Raw genomic sequence first — 15,462 nt, forward strand, 5'->3', positions numbered from 1 at the left:
ATTCTATTATTTTCTATTGAAAATTGGCCAGCTTGGACTATAAACTTAGAAATTATGGCCAAAATAATTTTTGCCTTTCTTGTGCTACAAAGTTGTACCGAAAGGCTATAATTTCTCTCCGAAAACGAACTATCGGATGCTTCCACACTGATACACTTCCCTCCCATCTTCATACGGGAGTTTGGTAGAAGGACGGTCATGAGATTTATATCATAACAAATATTGCCCTCCGCTCGCTTGTTGGGATTGACATTTTCGTTTTCTTTTTGTGTAGTCAGAGCTTCAGTTTAACAAACATCCAAATGTGATATCCTTAAAATATATAACTGGGTAAAATAAAACAGGGGTATGTACATCAAAAAGATTGGAAAAGGAATTTTTTTTTAGAAATTCTTATTAGCATATTGTAGATCAAGTTGAAAACCGAACCGAGATCTCGCGTTTTCAACTGGATCTAAAATATCTTGGCTTGAAATAATCCGATTTTCATAGAACGGACAAAGAAGTTTTTCTTTTTTACTCCTAGCTACTAGCTCATCTACTTTCAAGCAAACACATTTTATGAAGGTCGAGAAAGGCACCATCACCGCTAGGTGGATTAATCTGGGTTTTCGTGTGAAAGATCATATTTCTAGGACCCCCTCCCCTTTCAGAGTTACGTAATCTTTAAACATTCTATAACATACTTTCAATAAATATCATTTAAATGTTATTTCGTCTTATTTTTGTTAATATATACTTGAAACACATGATTGGGAAAATGCGTACTCTTACCCCACCCGATGCGCACTCTTACCCCACCGGTGGGGTAAGAGTGCGTTTTTCACATATCTTGCAATAATGGTTCTACTAAAACGAATTAAAATAATTCCAATATTTTTTCCACTGGGTAACATATAGGAAGAGCATACGAATCGTCGACATTGATATGATATGCAGGAGCTTGCTTCATAAGGGCTACATGATCGATTAAAAACTAAGTGCGTACTCTTGCCCCACTCTACTCTAAGGCCTTTTACGGATTACGTAACCAGCTTAGGTCCCGCAGCATGCAACCTGAAACGAAATTTCCTCTATACAAAACTCTGATTCTACAAGTAGCCCTTTATGGACATGAAGCATGGACGTTAAAAGAGGCGGACCGGAGAGCTTTCGGGGTTTTCGAGCGAAAATTTCTTCGTAAAATACTCGGAGGGAAACTAGAAAATGGTGTGTGGCGCAGACGCATGATTCATGAGCTGTATCAAGTATACAAAGAAGAAAATATTGTGAATCGTATAAAATACGGCAGACTTCATTGGGCTTGTCACTTTGTGCGAATGCCGGAAGAAAGAGTAGCGAAAACCCCCGTAACGCTGGGTAGACACCTTTGCGTGGTGTGTTACGGTGTAAGATCTACCACGGTCACATTGTCAGCTACAGGCAAATCCTGACCCAACGAATACCTTCCCCAATATCCAACTCCGTGGTACTTATGAGGGTGTCGCTGAGTCGGGGGCCTCTCGTTAAGTAAGTACTACACCAACATTTCCTTCCCCTCCCAAGTTACGGTGAAGATGGGCGTGGCCAGGAGTAGTAATCCTCATGCTTTTGTGATTTTTATCCTAGATTGAAATCAAGGACCACACCCAGCTTGATTTCTGATAGCATTCTGCATAAGGATTTCAAAAGAAAAACATGAGTATCACTAGTGTCCAATCTACGAAGTACACCGTAACTATGCTATGCTATGCTATGTCGGAAGAAAGAGTAGCGAAAACAATATTCAACAGAGAACCGGATAGAGGCCGGTGACTTCGTGGAAAGCCACGAAAACGCTGCACGCGGAGGAATCGGACCTGGGGAACTGGAGGAACATCGCCCAAGACCAACGATTATGAAACTCTACAAAACGTCAGACATATGAGTATCGATGCTGTAGCAAACCAGGTTGGAAGGTTGTTGATGCAACCACTTCTGTCAGACTTGTGCTTGAGATTTTGTCATTTGGCTGAAATTTTCGTTTGGTAGAAATTGCCATTTGATGCCATTTGAAAGTCGCTTGGTCAAAAGGCCGAAAATTATTTGGCCGAATAAATTATTTGGCCGAAACCCATTCGTCCGAAATGGTCGTTAGGCGAAAAATGCCATTTGTCAAAAAAAAAAATGTCATTTTGTCATGTAGGTTGTTTTACCGAAAATATCGTTTGGCCAAGTAGGTAAATTGCCGGAATCAGGGTTGTTAGTCGATAAATTATCGTCGTTAATTTAACGCCATCTTCGATAACGATAACGATTGAGCGATGATGCTTCGTTGACGATAAAGTGAGCGTTGATTTATCGTTATCGTTATCGAGTGTTCGTTGATTTATCGATCATTATCGTTCATTTCATTTCATTTATTTAGTTAACATCTAAACAGATAACACTGAATCAACAATTTGACGCCACAATGCACGGTTCGAGGCCGCATCTCTTCATCCTCGGATACGCCCCACGCTCGCCAAGTCGTTCTGCACCTGGTCTGCCCATCTCGCTCGCTGCACTCCACGCCGTCTCGTACCTGCCGGATCGGAAGCGAACACCATCTTTGCAGGGTTGCTGTCCGGTATTCTTGCAACATGTCCTGCCCATCGCACCCTTCCGGCTTTAGCTACCTTCTGGAAACTGGGTTCGCCGTAGAGTTGGGCGAGCTCATGGTTCATTCTTCGCCGCCACACACCGTCTTCTTTGCACACCGCCAAAGATGGTCCTAAGCACCGTCTCTCGAATACTCCGAGTGCTTGCAAGTCCTCCTCGAGCATTGTCCATGTTTCATGTCCGTAGAGGACTACCGGTCTTATTAACGTCTTGTACATGATACATTTGGTGCGGTGGCGAATCTTTTCGACCGCAGTTTCTTCTGGAGCCCGTAGTAGGCCCGACTTCCACAGATGATGCGCCTTCGTATTTCACGACTAACGTTGTTGTCAGCCGTTAGCAAGGATCCGAGGTAGACGAATTCCTCGACCACCTCGAAGGTATCCCCGTCTATCGTAACACTGCTTCCCAGGCGGGCCCTGTCGCGCTCGGTTCCGCCCACAAGCATGTACTTTGTCTTTGACGCATTCACCACCAGTCCAACTTTTGTTGCTTCACGTTTCAGGCGGGTGTACAGTTCTGCCACCTTTGCAAATGTTCGGCCGACAATGTCCATGTCATCCGCGAAGCCAATAAATTGACTGGATCTGTTGAAAATCGTACCCCGGCTGTTACACCCGGCTCTCCGCATGACACCTTCTAGCGCAATGTTGAACAACAGGCACGAAAGTCCATCACCTTGTCTTAGTCCCCGGCGCGATTAGAACGAACTGGAGTGTTCGCTCGAAATCTTCACACAGTTTTGCACACCATCCGACGTTGCTTTGATCAGTCTGGTAAGCTCCCCAGGGAAGCTGTTCTCGTCCATAATTTTCCATAGCTCTACGCGGTCTATACTGTCGTATGCCGCCTTGAAATCAACATACAGATGGTGCGTTGGGACCTGGTGTTCACGGCATTTTTGAAGGATTTGCCAGTTTGTACAGTAAAGATCTGGTCCGTTGTCGAGCGGCCGTCAACGAAGCCGATAATGGTGACAGACGACGGAAGATGAACTGGGATATCACTTTGTAGGCGGCATTAAGGATGGTGATTGCTCGAAAGTTCTCACACTCCAGCTTGTCGCCTTTCTTGTAGATGGGGCATATAACCCCTTCCTTCCACTCCTCCGGTAGCTGTTCAGTTTCCCAGATTATGACTATCAGTTTGTGCAGGCAAGTGGCCAGCTTTTCTGGGCCCATCTTGATGAGCTCAGCTCCGATACCATCCTTACCAGCTGCTTTATTGGTCTTTAGCTGTTGAATGGCATCCTTAACTTCCCTCAAGGTGGGGGCTGGTTGGCTTCCATCGTCCGCTGAACTGACGTAGTCATCTCCTCCGCTGCCTTGACTTTCACTGCCTGTACTCTCAGCGCCATTCAGATGTTCCTCGTAGTGCTGCTTCCACCTTTCGATCACCACACGTTCGTCCGTCAAGATGCTCCCATCCTTATCCCGGCACATTTCGGCTCGCGGCACGAAGCCTTTGCGGGATGCGTTGAGCTTCTGATAGAACTTGCGTGTATCTTGAGAACGGCACAGCTGTTCCATCTCCTCGCAATCCGCTTCTTCCAGGCGGCGTTTCTTCTCCTGAAAAAGGCGGGTCTGCTGTCTCCGCTTCCGTCTATAACGTTCCACGTTCTGCCGGGTACCTTGCTGCAGCGCGACCGCCCACGCTGCGTCCTTCTCCTCCAGAATCTGTCTGCACTCTTCGTCGAACCAATCGTTCCGTCGACTTCGACCCATATACCCGACGTTGTTCTCCGCTTATCGTGTTAACTGTAATTTGTACTACAGTTGAAAATACGAATATTCACAAATTGGTTTCTCAATTTGTAGTTTAAACATTGCCATAAAATATTAGCGGTGTTTGTGCCTTTCTCGTACATTAGATAAACTAAAAAAAATGAGTGAAAATTTTTTTGCGTGTTTTTTTTTATAATAATAACTTTTATAACTTTCGATCCCATAGTCCGATCTGGCCAATTTTCAATAGGAAACAATGGGGCAGGATTCCCCGTCGAATGCAATTTATTGCAAACAAATCGCCTAAAAGATGAGTGAATTTGTTTTGCGCACATGCATACACACTCGCACACACAGACAGACTTCATCTCAGTTCGTCGAGCTGAGTCGATTGATATATAACACTATGAGTCTCCAGACCTTCTATCGCAAAACCGTCTTGGAAGTGAATATATAGCCTTTTCGTTACACCATGGTGTACGAGAAAATAAACATTACATACGGCAATTTGACCAAAAACGCCAATTTCAGCCATATAACCAGTTCGGACAAATGACAAATGCCTTTTTTAAGCGAATATTTCGGCGAATCGGCATTTTCGGCAACATGATCTATTCGGCTAAACGACGGATGGCTTTTTCGGCCAAATTGCCAGTTAAGCCATATGTCCCTTTTGGTCCTATGTCGCTTCCGGACGAAAAACATTTATAATCAAATGGATTTCGACATAAATAACCATTTCGGCTAAACGTAATGTAATTTGGCTAAATTACTCTCGGTTTAATTTGTTATTTGAACAAGTGACATTCGGCCAAATGGCTTTCCATCGAATAATGTTTTAAGCAATTTCCTGTGAAATTTCCGAAAAACTTCCCATTGAAATTCCGACCAGTTTTCCTTGAAGTTTTAAAAAAATAACGTGGGAATTCTGAAGAATTTATGTAGTAATTCCTACAACTTGCAAGTGCGCTTGTCCCGTTTTTTCACTGAAATGATTTGGTCAGCCTACCGAGTCATCACTCGCTGTGATATGTTAAATTGAAACTTGCTTGAATTCTCGTCTTCTAACGCTGTCCCACTATCCCTTACAAGCAAAAATATGTTTGTCAAATGTTATTGAGCCCATCAAAAATGAAATTGTTCCGTTTGGAAATCACAAAACTCACATCCGTGAATCTGTTCGCGAATTGTACTTCTCCACATTTGTTGTTATTCTGCCACAACGAGAGGATCAAAACAAATGCCACGTGTAGTTTGCTGGAATGAGATGGTTTTGTAAGGCAGAGAGGAGGTATCCGAGATGTTAATATTGCTAGCCCTACTATAAAGTTATAAAACCACTTCAGTTATAATACTTCACTTCATGAACAACAATGATTTCAAAACTGCAACTGTTCTAAGATTACTGCAACGTACTTGATTTGCAGCGTGGATTCTTCACGTTTTAAACACGTTGAGTCATTATACCGGAACCAAAAACCATTTCCCTCGTCCACCACACTTTAACCTATTTTACACCATATGAATCACATCAGTCAACGTTCTTTCAATTATTCTGCTAACCAAAACGCAACGCACAGTCTATTTTTTTAGAAATACTCACATTGTCTGATACTCTTATGGCCGCTAATCTGGTCATCATATCCCACGTTTGTTCAATAATTATCAACGAAAAGCCAGATCGTCATAAACATCACAACTAACGAACAAGGTTGCCAAATAAACTTATCTTTTTATTATTTTTTATAGTTTTTTTTTCAATTTCCCGCAGTACCATGTGGATTTTCTGAAACACGAACAAATTGAGCTCAAAACGCAGTTAAGAATTTGGCAATCCTGTCAACGCGACGCATGTAGTAACACAGCGACACAAACACATCAAGCGATTCTAATCCAACCGGCCTGCTGAACCACAAGCGCGGGGCAGACACGCGCAAGCCGCGCCGCGCGGGACGGTTGTTATTATTGCAGAAATATTTATAGCATAAATGTTTGTTTTAATTATAGAATGCTTTCGTAAGGTTTCACGCTAATACAGCCGAGAAATCGCAGGCAACAAATATCAACGGATGGCAAAAAATAACCACTTCCCTACCGACGGTATGTAGGGATATGCTACAAATTATTTTTTTATGACGAATCAATGAGTAAATTTATAATAAAATAATTCTTCTTATTGTCATTCAGATTAGGCTACTTTATTCGATAATTTAGCTTATTATTCAAATTTTCCGAAAATCTGTAATATTTCGTTCTCAGATTTGTCAATTTTTCCAATCTATAAAAATTAAAATGAGTGAATTTTCCTTTGACACGAGTTAACTCGCGAAAGGATGATTCGATTTTTCTCTGAACGAATCGTTTTAGGATCAGCAGTGTTTCTGCTGATTTGCTTCGCTTCAGCGTTCTGCTTCACGTGTTTCATTTCCGTTTTCTACATTCTATTTGTAAAAGGGTGATGACCCATTTTTAACTTGAACGATGTGCTGATTGTTTGATTGTCACTGCATTTTTGTTACTTATACACTGACAAATTTATTTTTTCACGATTTTAGGGCGTTAAACAGCGCGTGTTTCATTCTGCTTCACTTCAAATTCATATAACATTTTTGTCAGCCAACATTCTCCATAAGTTCTTTTAGACATTTTAGACATCACAAAATTCCAACCCACATACCCTTAACAGCAGCGGCGGCAGCACATATGTACGATCACAGACACGGGAAACACACTGCGAGATGAGAAATGAGACTCTTCACTTTTCACGTTTTGTTTGGAGGTTTCCCCTCGACTTTTTGCGCTGACCTTGGTTTTTATTTTCTTTTAATCTCCTGCAAGTAGATCATCTACCGAATTGGAGCACAACGCACATTTATTCGACTCAATCTGTCGCGGGATGTATTTTGTCGCAAAAAATAATAATCCCATTCACTGCAATACGGTCAGCCACTTAACCCAGTGCAGTTCTGTTTACCAACTGATCGCTGCTAGAACACTAACGATTGCGGATTGAGAATTTTCAACGGCGGAGATGCGTGAACAACAACAAAGAACCGAGGGCAAGGAGAACCGTACTTCCTCAACGAGACAAAAACGCCGCCGCACAGAATTCCGTCGGGAAGCAGCGGTCGCGGATCGCACACTGACGATCGCTCAGGAAGACGATCTTCTCAAGCGGGGACTAGGTTCTTGCGTTTTGCATTCCGTGCTGTGCCAGAGTTGCTTTCCCTCATTCGATTCGCTCAAGTTTAATGAGTGGGTGGTGACGGTGCTCATTAGCCGCCGCCGTACCAGACACATGTAGGGGAGCTACGAAGATCGCTACAACAAGCGCAGTAACCGACAAGCAAGGTGGAGGCCATTGAACGGATGTTTTGCGCCAGCGCAGTCACTTCCGATAGAACGAAAGTGATCAATTGAAAAGTCGCCGACCTTTCCGGGTTCTTCTTAACTTTGTTCTTTTTCATAGGTTTCAAAATAATACTGCCGAATCATCATGTCTTAGAAGTTTAAATTGATAAATTGTTCTATAGTATTAACTCATCCTTTATAGGTTGTAGCAATTGAAAAGGCTCAAACAATAAACGCAGATTCTTCATAGCTGCTGCTTCTATGTATAATGATGTGGACACGGGAGTAGTTCCTCCATCTATTTTTTTCTAGAATCCTTAATTAAAGATGATTTCTATTTCTATTAGGATAAGAAGAAATTTTAAGGAACAAGTCCAGAGCTGGAGCCAAATTGGCCAGCAAATGGCCACATTTTCCCGATCATAAGGCATCAAATTACACACTGCTCTGGTTCCCGGAAAATTGCAAACCGAAATCATATTTGTCCGTCTGCTGTTGGCTGGACGCCAACAATGAAATTTAATAATTTGACTCAACTTTAGCTTTGCTAAAGTAGCCTCCATATCAGAACATCCCGCGTCCACCGCAGTGTGTCAACACACATACATGTCGCAACGCCGAGGTCCAAAGCTTCTGCTGTTCCGTGCAATGCCACTGATGCAATTCGTTCATTACGTTTCCTCGCACAAAAACCCCCATCGAACAAATCTTGGCAATGGGTCATGATGCTTTCCCGGAAGAATTGAACAATCCATTTCGCCAGCCCGCATCGCACTGCTCGGATTTCTTCGTTCTCGGCACACGCTGAGCTCGAAGCTTTTGGCACCGCTCCCGAGAATAGGGTGCTGGTTGGCGCTAAAACGCGCAGAAAAATAATGTCAGCCACTTGTCATAACTTTTCTCTCCGCCCCTCTCGACACCACTTCCACTGAAAAGGGGGTTTAAGTGCGCGCGCGAGAGACCATGACGAACATAAGAATGGAAAAGTGTACAAATGTTTCGCATTTGGCAGCAGCACTTGTGTTTCGTGTTGACGCCATATCCTTGCGGAAAATGGAATCCGACGATAACCCACTTTCGGCGGAGAAGACGCGCGAATTTGTCAACCCTCTTTACATACATCGTTGTTTTTTCTGTATTTTAAATGGTTAGATTGCATTGTTTTTCTTGTGCATCCGACTGCTCATAGTTCACTGACTTTTAGACCGATTTAGGAGGATAGACGCTATGGGGGTGAGGGCAGCTCTATTTTCCAATTTAAGTGAAAAATGACAATGGAACAAATCTACCGGCATTGCTGGTCGTTGGCAGCCATTGCGGCGCTGCTGTTCTATTTCGCACATGGTATTTTTTGTCCAATCAAGTCGTCTTCAGTGTAGACAACCTTCCTGTTGAGTGATATTTTAACCTTCATATTTTTTTCAGTTTCCAATGTAGATTCTATCAATCATATTTATAAAATTTATAGAAAGCAAATCAATCTTTAAAAATGCAGTTGTCCATCTGTCTAGTTATTCTTCTTCTTCTTCGTCGATGGCTCTACATTCCAACTGGAACTTGGCCTATCTTTAAACTGTTCTATTTGCATTTCCTCAGTTATAATTTCAAAGCTTTTCTATACCCATCAATTGCATGTATCTTGTGTGGCAAGTACAATGGATACACTATGCCCAGGGAGCCTTCCCACTCGAAAACATCCTAGACCGGATCGATTATCGAGCTCGTCATCTCTATATTGGCAATCCTACACCTTTGCTCGCAAGGCTAACTGGAAACCCCAAGTTTCTAGTTGGTAATGTGACAAAAAATAGAGTATAACAAGCAATAAATTAAAAAAAGTGTACAAACAATCTATCATTCACACTTTTCTTGAACTTGAGTCAAAATAAAGAAAATGGAGCGGCCCGGTCAAGCAGGACGATTTGACCGAGTAGACAATATGGATGGAAATAGAGGTCAACGTGTAGCAGTTTGGCTTTCTTGGTCAAGGTGATACATCGTCAACCAGATGAGTGCTGAAAGATCGTTCGAGTTCACGGACATAAAAGCAGACGGGTAGCACACTCGTCTTTGAATGTCAGGGGGGTAATATGCGGTGCATCGCGCCTCCTCTGCATGTTGTATGAAGCAAATGTAAATAAACAATCCCACAATTTTTTTGTTAGTCAGCAGTAGTGTAGGTTAACCAATATCCTACAAGATTCCAATTCGAACAATGTTACACTTGCCAAGCGGGGTGGCCCGCCTTTTCCAAGCGGCGAGGCCCGGATAATACATCTTAGGTAGGCTTGATTTGTTCGTGGATGACAGGCTTACTCCCCCCCTGTTGAATGTACTTTTTTCGTTTTTTAACTGTCTCACAACCACTGCTGTTGAGAAATGTCAGTTCGGTGTCTTCGGAACATTTTTCAAAAGTTGTCTACAACACTGGATTGTTCTTCGAATGAATAACGTTTAAAGAATCCTATAACTTTTTCTAACAATCCATTGCTCTAAACCTGAAATCGGTGATGTGAGAATGAAATTATTGTCAAGTATTTTCGCTCTCATGTCCCACACTTTATATTTAGAACAATAATCTGTTAGCTGGGGCCCTCCTTAGCCTAGCGGTAACATGCGCGGCTATAAAGCAAGACCATGCTGAGGGTGGGTGGGTTCGATTCCCGGTGCCGTGTAGGAAATTTTCGGGTTGGAAATTGCCTCGACTTCCCTGGACATGAAAGTGAGCAATTGTATCAAATTATTGGTACGGCAAAGGTAAAAACATGTTCAGGCTCAAAGTTTTTTATATCCATTACGGATCACATGCTTGGTGATTGCAAACGACAAAATTCATTAAATCCAATGTAGGCACGCTCGAATAAATTGTTTAACCGTAGCAGCTTTTTTATCATTCGCGTTCCACTTTATATTAATTATCAAAACCGTAAACGTGTTTCGAAAGCAGAGGTTTCCACTCTATGTCTACTGTACATGAATCTGCAAAGGAAATTCAAATTGAGCCTTCAATGTTTGTTCAACACAGATAAAAAAAATCCACTGAAATTTACGCCAAAAATCATGCACTTAAATGGAACGCCATTATTAGCGTAATTGCATGTGGAATATAGCCTAAATGTATACAATATTTGACGTGAATCATCAATGTTGCATGCAAGTTGTAGGCAAACTTGTTTGCAAGGGCACCATTTCAGCGTAGAAAAGCGTAAATTTCCGCATCTCAAGTTTTACGCGCTGTTTACTTTTCATTATTTTTTTCTGTGAATGTTCACCCTTGTTTAATCAAACTTATTGTCAACTCTCTAACTCATCATGATTTAAGTGCGATAAATACTATATTTATAAAGCATTTCGATTACGCAAAACGCATCCCCCTTCTGCCGTAATCTGAAAAAGTGACGCATGCGCCAATTTAAAAACTACATGTTTTCCATTTTTCTGTTAAAGAGCTCGATGAGTAGAACTCGTTAACACCATTTTTGGAAAATGGCGTATACGTTACTTTGCCAGATTACGGCAGCCTTGTGGTCGAGTACTAATAACTGTGGAATGGCTTAATAATCAACTGCAAAAATGTTATGTGTACAGTTGGGTGGCTCAAAACACTTTTTCAATTTGATGGGCCGCCCTCTTATTCGGTTCTATTTGATGCTTTGATGCTCTGGACAAAATTTCAGTTAATCGGTCAACGTTTGGGCAGAAAACTGTTGGAAGTTTATATGAAAATGTATGCAGAAACATCCAAAAGCAGTGATGAGCATTTGGACGGCACAATTTACGATCAAGAATATGATACTATTCAGTTCTTGTAAATAAAATACAGCCTGTTACGCTGAAACCCGCGAGAAGATTAGAGCTTATTACGCAAAGATATTAGCATTTTACTGGGGTGTTGTAGGGGTGAATTTATTTCTTTTCAATGGTAAAAGAAACGAAATTTGCTCAAACCCCACTGCAGAGAAATGCTAATAACTTAGCCGGGCAAACTCGAATCTTCTCGCGGTTTTCTGCATAACATTCTGAATTAAATTTTCCAAGATCTGAATGAGTATCATAGTTCTTCATCGTACGTTGTGTAGTCCAGCTGCAATTTACTGTTTTTGGATGTTTCTGCATACATTTTTCCATATAAACTTCCAACGAGTTTAGCACCGCCCAAACGTTGACCGATTTGGCTGAAATTTTGTCCAGAGCATATGGACATCAAATAGAATCGAATAAGAGGGCGGCCCATCAAAAAATTGAACAAAGTTTTTCCCATACTAATTTGAGCCACCCTAGTGTACAGTTGTACACTGGACGTGAGGGATGTAGCGTCATTAACGAAGATGGAAAAGAAGGATCCTGTTAAATATATGGCACTTAAATATATGAGCAGGGCCTAAAATCATTTAAGACTCCTTATCGATAAATGTCTCAAGTCGAGTCAAGTACGAGACACTGAAGACGGCCTCACAATTGAGGTCGAAATACCTATCTGCAAAGATAACAAAACGTAGTGGAATTAAATGGAAAGCACTAAACTCGTCTTAGACGGTTGAGCTATTATTCGTTAGACGCCGCAGCACCGTGTGTGGTTCCGAGCGATAACCCATTTGATCAATGCCTTCGTTCGTTTAACAGTGTTAGTAATTTGCAGTTGTTGACTTCGACTGTAGTGTCGATTTTTTAGATTTTTTGGCTATGCAGTCTGACTTATTAGACGAATTTTTTAAATTTTGTCCAATTTTTCGACATCGAGTTCGGTGTCTTCTTCAACTTGATGTCGAAATGTTGGACAAAATTAAAAAATGTGTTCTAATAAATCAGACTGCATAGCCGAAAAATCTCAAAAAGTGTTAGTAATGTCTTTGATTTCAATGTGTATAAAAAATGTATTCAAAATAGAACTAAGGATGCATGTTTAGGTTCAGTCTGTAGAATAGATTTGATACTTTCGAGACGGTGGTGAATAAATAGATAAATAAATAAATAAAAAAATAGATTACTTTTTTGTTAATGACATCAAAATCCAAAATAAGTGAATTTTGTTAACGTGAAAATAAGTGAATTTTGTTAACGAATGTTTACCGGAATGGTATCCAATAGTTACTTAGCAGTATCGCGAAATCGCTCTCAATAGATAACGAACGATAAAAGAGAGACAAAAACCTCTTCGAATCATAACAGGCCATGAAAACAAGTCTATCGCACTTGTACACAAGTTGGATTTGATAAAACGCTTCGTTCTCATTTATTTTATGTTGGGGACCATTTTCTTTCGCACAGCTGTGTAAAACAAGTTGATATACATCATCAGAACCGGTGCCTCCCGCAATTGGGGCTATTTGAAAGAAAATTATCATGGGGTCTAGCACCACGAATCAGTTCATTATCTCACGGTATGCTACTTATCGAGAGTGTATTCAGACATGACGGGGTTTCCAGTAGCAAAGATGTAAGATTGCCAATCCGGAGATGGCGAGTTCGATTCTCGGTCCGGTCTAGGATGTTTTCGGGTTGGAAACTTTCTCGACACCCTGGGCATTATGTACTTGCCACACAAGATGCATGTAATGGCAGACATGGAAAAGCTTTCAATCAATAACTGAGGAAGTGCTAATAGAATACTAAGTTGAAAAGCCGGTCAAGTTCCAATTGGAATGTAGAACCAGGGAATCAATTTTTCTGAAATGCGCTTGCGAAACAAGCGACAAAAGAGAACCAACGACAAAACTTTGTTTTTGTCGGAGATAACAATGACAAAGATCCGAAAATTTTGGTCAGCAACAAAAAAGAAGACAATCTTGTTGCTAACTTTTCATCCTGTTATTTTGCATTATTCCTAAAGCAAATTTCGGTTTTGTGCTATCGTAGTTTCTGCTTTTATGGAAATATTCGAAAATCCAACAATGATTACAATATTAGCATCGTATTCTCGGAAATATCAGAACATGCAAGGCAAATGATTCTTGTCATATTGTGTTCGGGTTCTGATAAAGGTTTGTCGCTAGGTGCGTTTGTCAGTAACAAACTCTGTTGACGACAAAGGGTATATTCTTATTCGTTGCTCGAATATTGATTCCCTGTGTAGAACCATTAGAGTAGAAGAAGAAGAAGATTCAGACACGACAAGTGAGATATTTGTTCATTCTCCTTTGGATTCAAACCCTGTCACTTAGAATTATGATTTTTTTTCATAAAATTCCAGAAAGTTGCTAGAATTGCTAATTTTTAACCTTCGCATTTTTTTGGTTCAATTTATTCATTTGGCAAGCTCAGATGTAGTAGAAGCAACTCAACGGAGACAGAATCATTTATTATACAGTGAACTTTCCCTAACTCGATGTTCTATAACTCGATATTTTCCCTTACTCGATGAAATTCAAAGTCCCTTGAATTTAGCACACTGCGTTCCCTCCGTAAGCCGATATCTCCCTTGCTCACCTGCATTTTCACCTCGCTAACTCGATGTTGTCAGGAGCAGTTACATATAATTAGTCACGATATAGTTAGAGGTTAGAAGTGAAAAGTGATAAGCGAGAAGTGAGAAATGGCAGATGAGAAGTGAACAGGTAGAAGTGAGAAGCGAAAAGTGAGAAGTTAGAAGTGAAAAGTGATAAGCGAGAAGTGAGAAATGACAGGTGAGAAGTGAGAAGTGAGAAATTCGAAGCAGTGAGAAGTGAGAAGTAGGAAGTAAGTAATAAGTGAAAAATGAAGTTAGAATCGAGAAGTGATAAATAATAAGTGAAAAATAAAAAAGGCGAAAAGTAAGAAGTGAAAAGTGATATGTGAAAGTTGAGAAGCCAGAAATGTGGTATAAAAAATTATAAGTGAGAAATGAAAAATGAGAAGTGAGAAATGAATACAAAGAAGTGAGAAGTGAAAAATTACAAGTGTAAAGTGAAAAGTGAGAAGTGCAAAGTAAGAAGTGATTAGTGGGAAGTGGGAAATGAGAAGTGAGAAGAGAGAAGTTAGAAGTGAGAAATTCGAAATTCAAATTAGTAATGAGTTATGAAAAACTAGAAGTTACAATTGAAAAGTGATTGTTTCTCACTAGTCACTAATGAGAAGTCAGAAGTGGGATATAAGAAGCTATAAGTGAGAAGTGCGAAGTAAGAAGTGAGAAGTGAGTAGTGGGAAGTGAGAAATTAGAAGTGAAAAGTTAGATGTGGAAAATTCGAAGTGCAAAGTGAGTAGTGAGAAATGAAAAGTAATAAGTGAAAAGTGAAAAGTAAGAAGTGAAAAAATAGAAGTTAGAAGTGGAAAGTGATGAGTGAGAAATGAAAAGTCACAAGTGAGATATGAATAAGTGAGAAATGATAAGTGAAAAGTCAAAAAATAGAAGTGAGAAGTAAGTAGAGAGAAGTGAGAAGAAAAAATTTGAAAGTGAGAATTGAGAAATTCTAAGTGTAAAGTAAAAAGTGAGAAATACCAATGAGAAGTGAGAAGTGCAAAGTAAAAAGTGAGAAAAGAGAAGTAAGAAGAGAAAAGAGAGAAGTGAAAAGTGAGAAATTCGAAGTGCGATGTGAGAAGTGAGAAATAATTAGAAAAAAGTGAGAAGTAAAAAGTTAAAAGTGACAAGTGAGGTATTACAAGTGTTAAGTGAAAATTGAGAAGTGAGACATAAGAAATGAGAAGTGAGAAGCATGAAGTGGGATGTGAGTATTGTGAAATGAGAAATTAGAAGTGAGAAGAAAGAAGATAAAAGTGAGATGTAAGAAATTCTAAGAGTGAAGTGAAAAGTGAGAAGTGAGACGTTAGAAATGAGAAGTGAAAAGCGCGAAGT

At 40.5% G+C, this 15,462-nt stretch overlaps 1 protein-coding gene across 6 annotated transcripts in view; it reads right to left on the reverse strand.

Annotated features, from left to right (window-relative positions):
- LOC134212802 (dnaJ protein homolog 1-like) overlaps window positions 1-15,462 on the reverse strand; it is a 309,329-nt gene that overhangs the window by 54,569 nt on the left and 239,298 nt on the right. Inside the window, exons 1-2 of one of the 6 annotated variants that reach the window (XM_062690980.1) lie at window positions 7,149-7,475; window positions 7,021-7,074 (exon numbers count right to left, since the gene is read on the reverse strand). The exons of 2 other annotated variants lie outside the window; for them this stretch is intronic. The gene's annotated coding sequence lies outside the window, so the exon portion shown is untranslated. Of the gene's footprint in view, window positions 1-5,759; window positions 5,892-5,946; window positions 6,099-7,020; window positions 7,476-15,462 lie in introns of those variants that run through there. 3 more of the 6 variants (XM_062690979.1, XM_062690981.1, XM_062690982.1) reach the window with 3 other exon arrangements.

Source organism: Armigeres subalbatus, chromosome 2 (genome assembly GCF_024139115.2).
Source record: "Armigeres subalbatus isolate Guangzhou_Male chromosome 2, GZ_Asu_2, whole genome shotgun sequence".
Lineage (NCBI taxonomy): Eukaryota > Metazoa > Arthropoda > Insecta > Diptera > Culicidae > Armigeres > Armigeres subalbatus.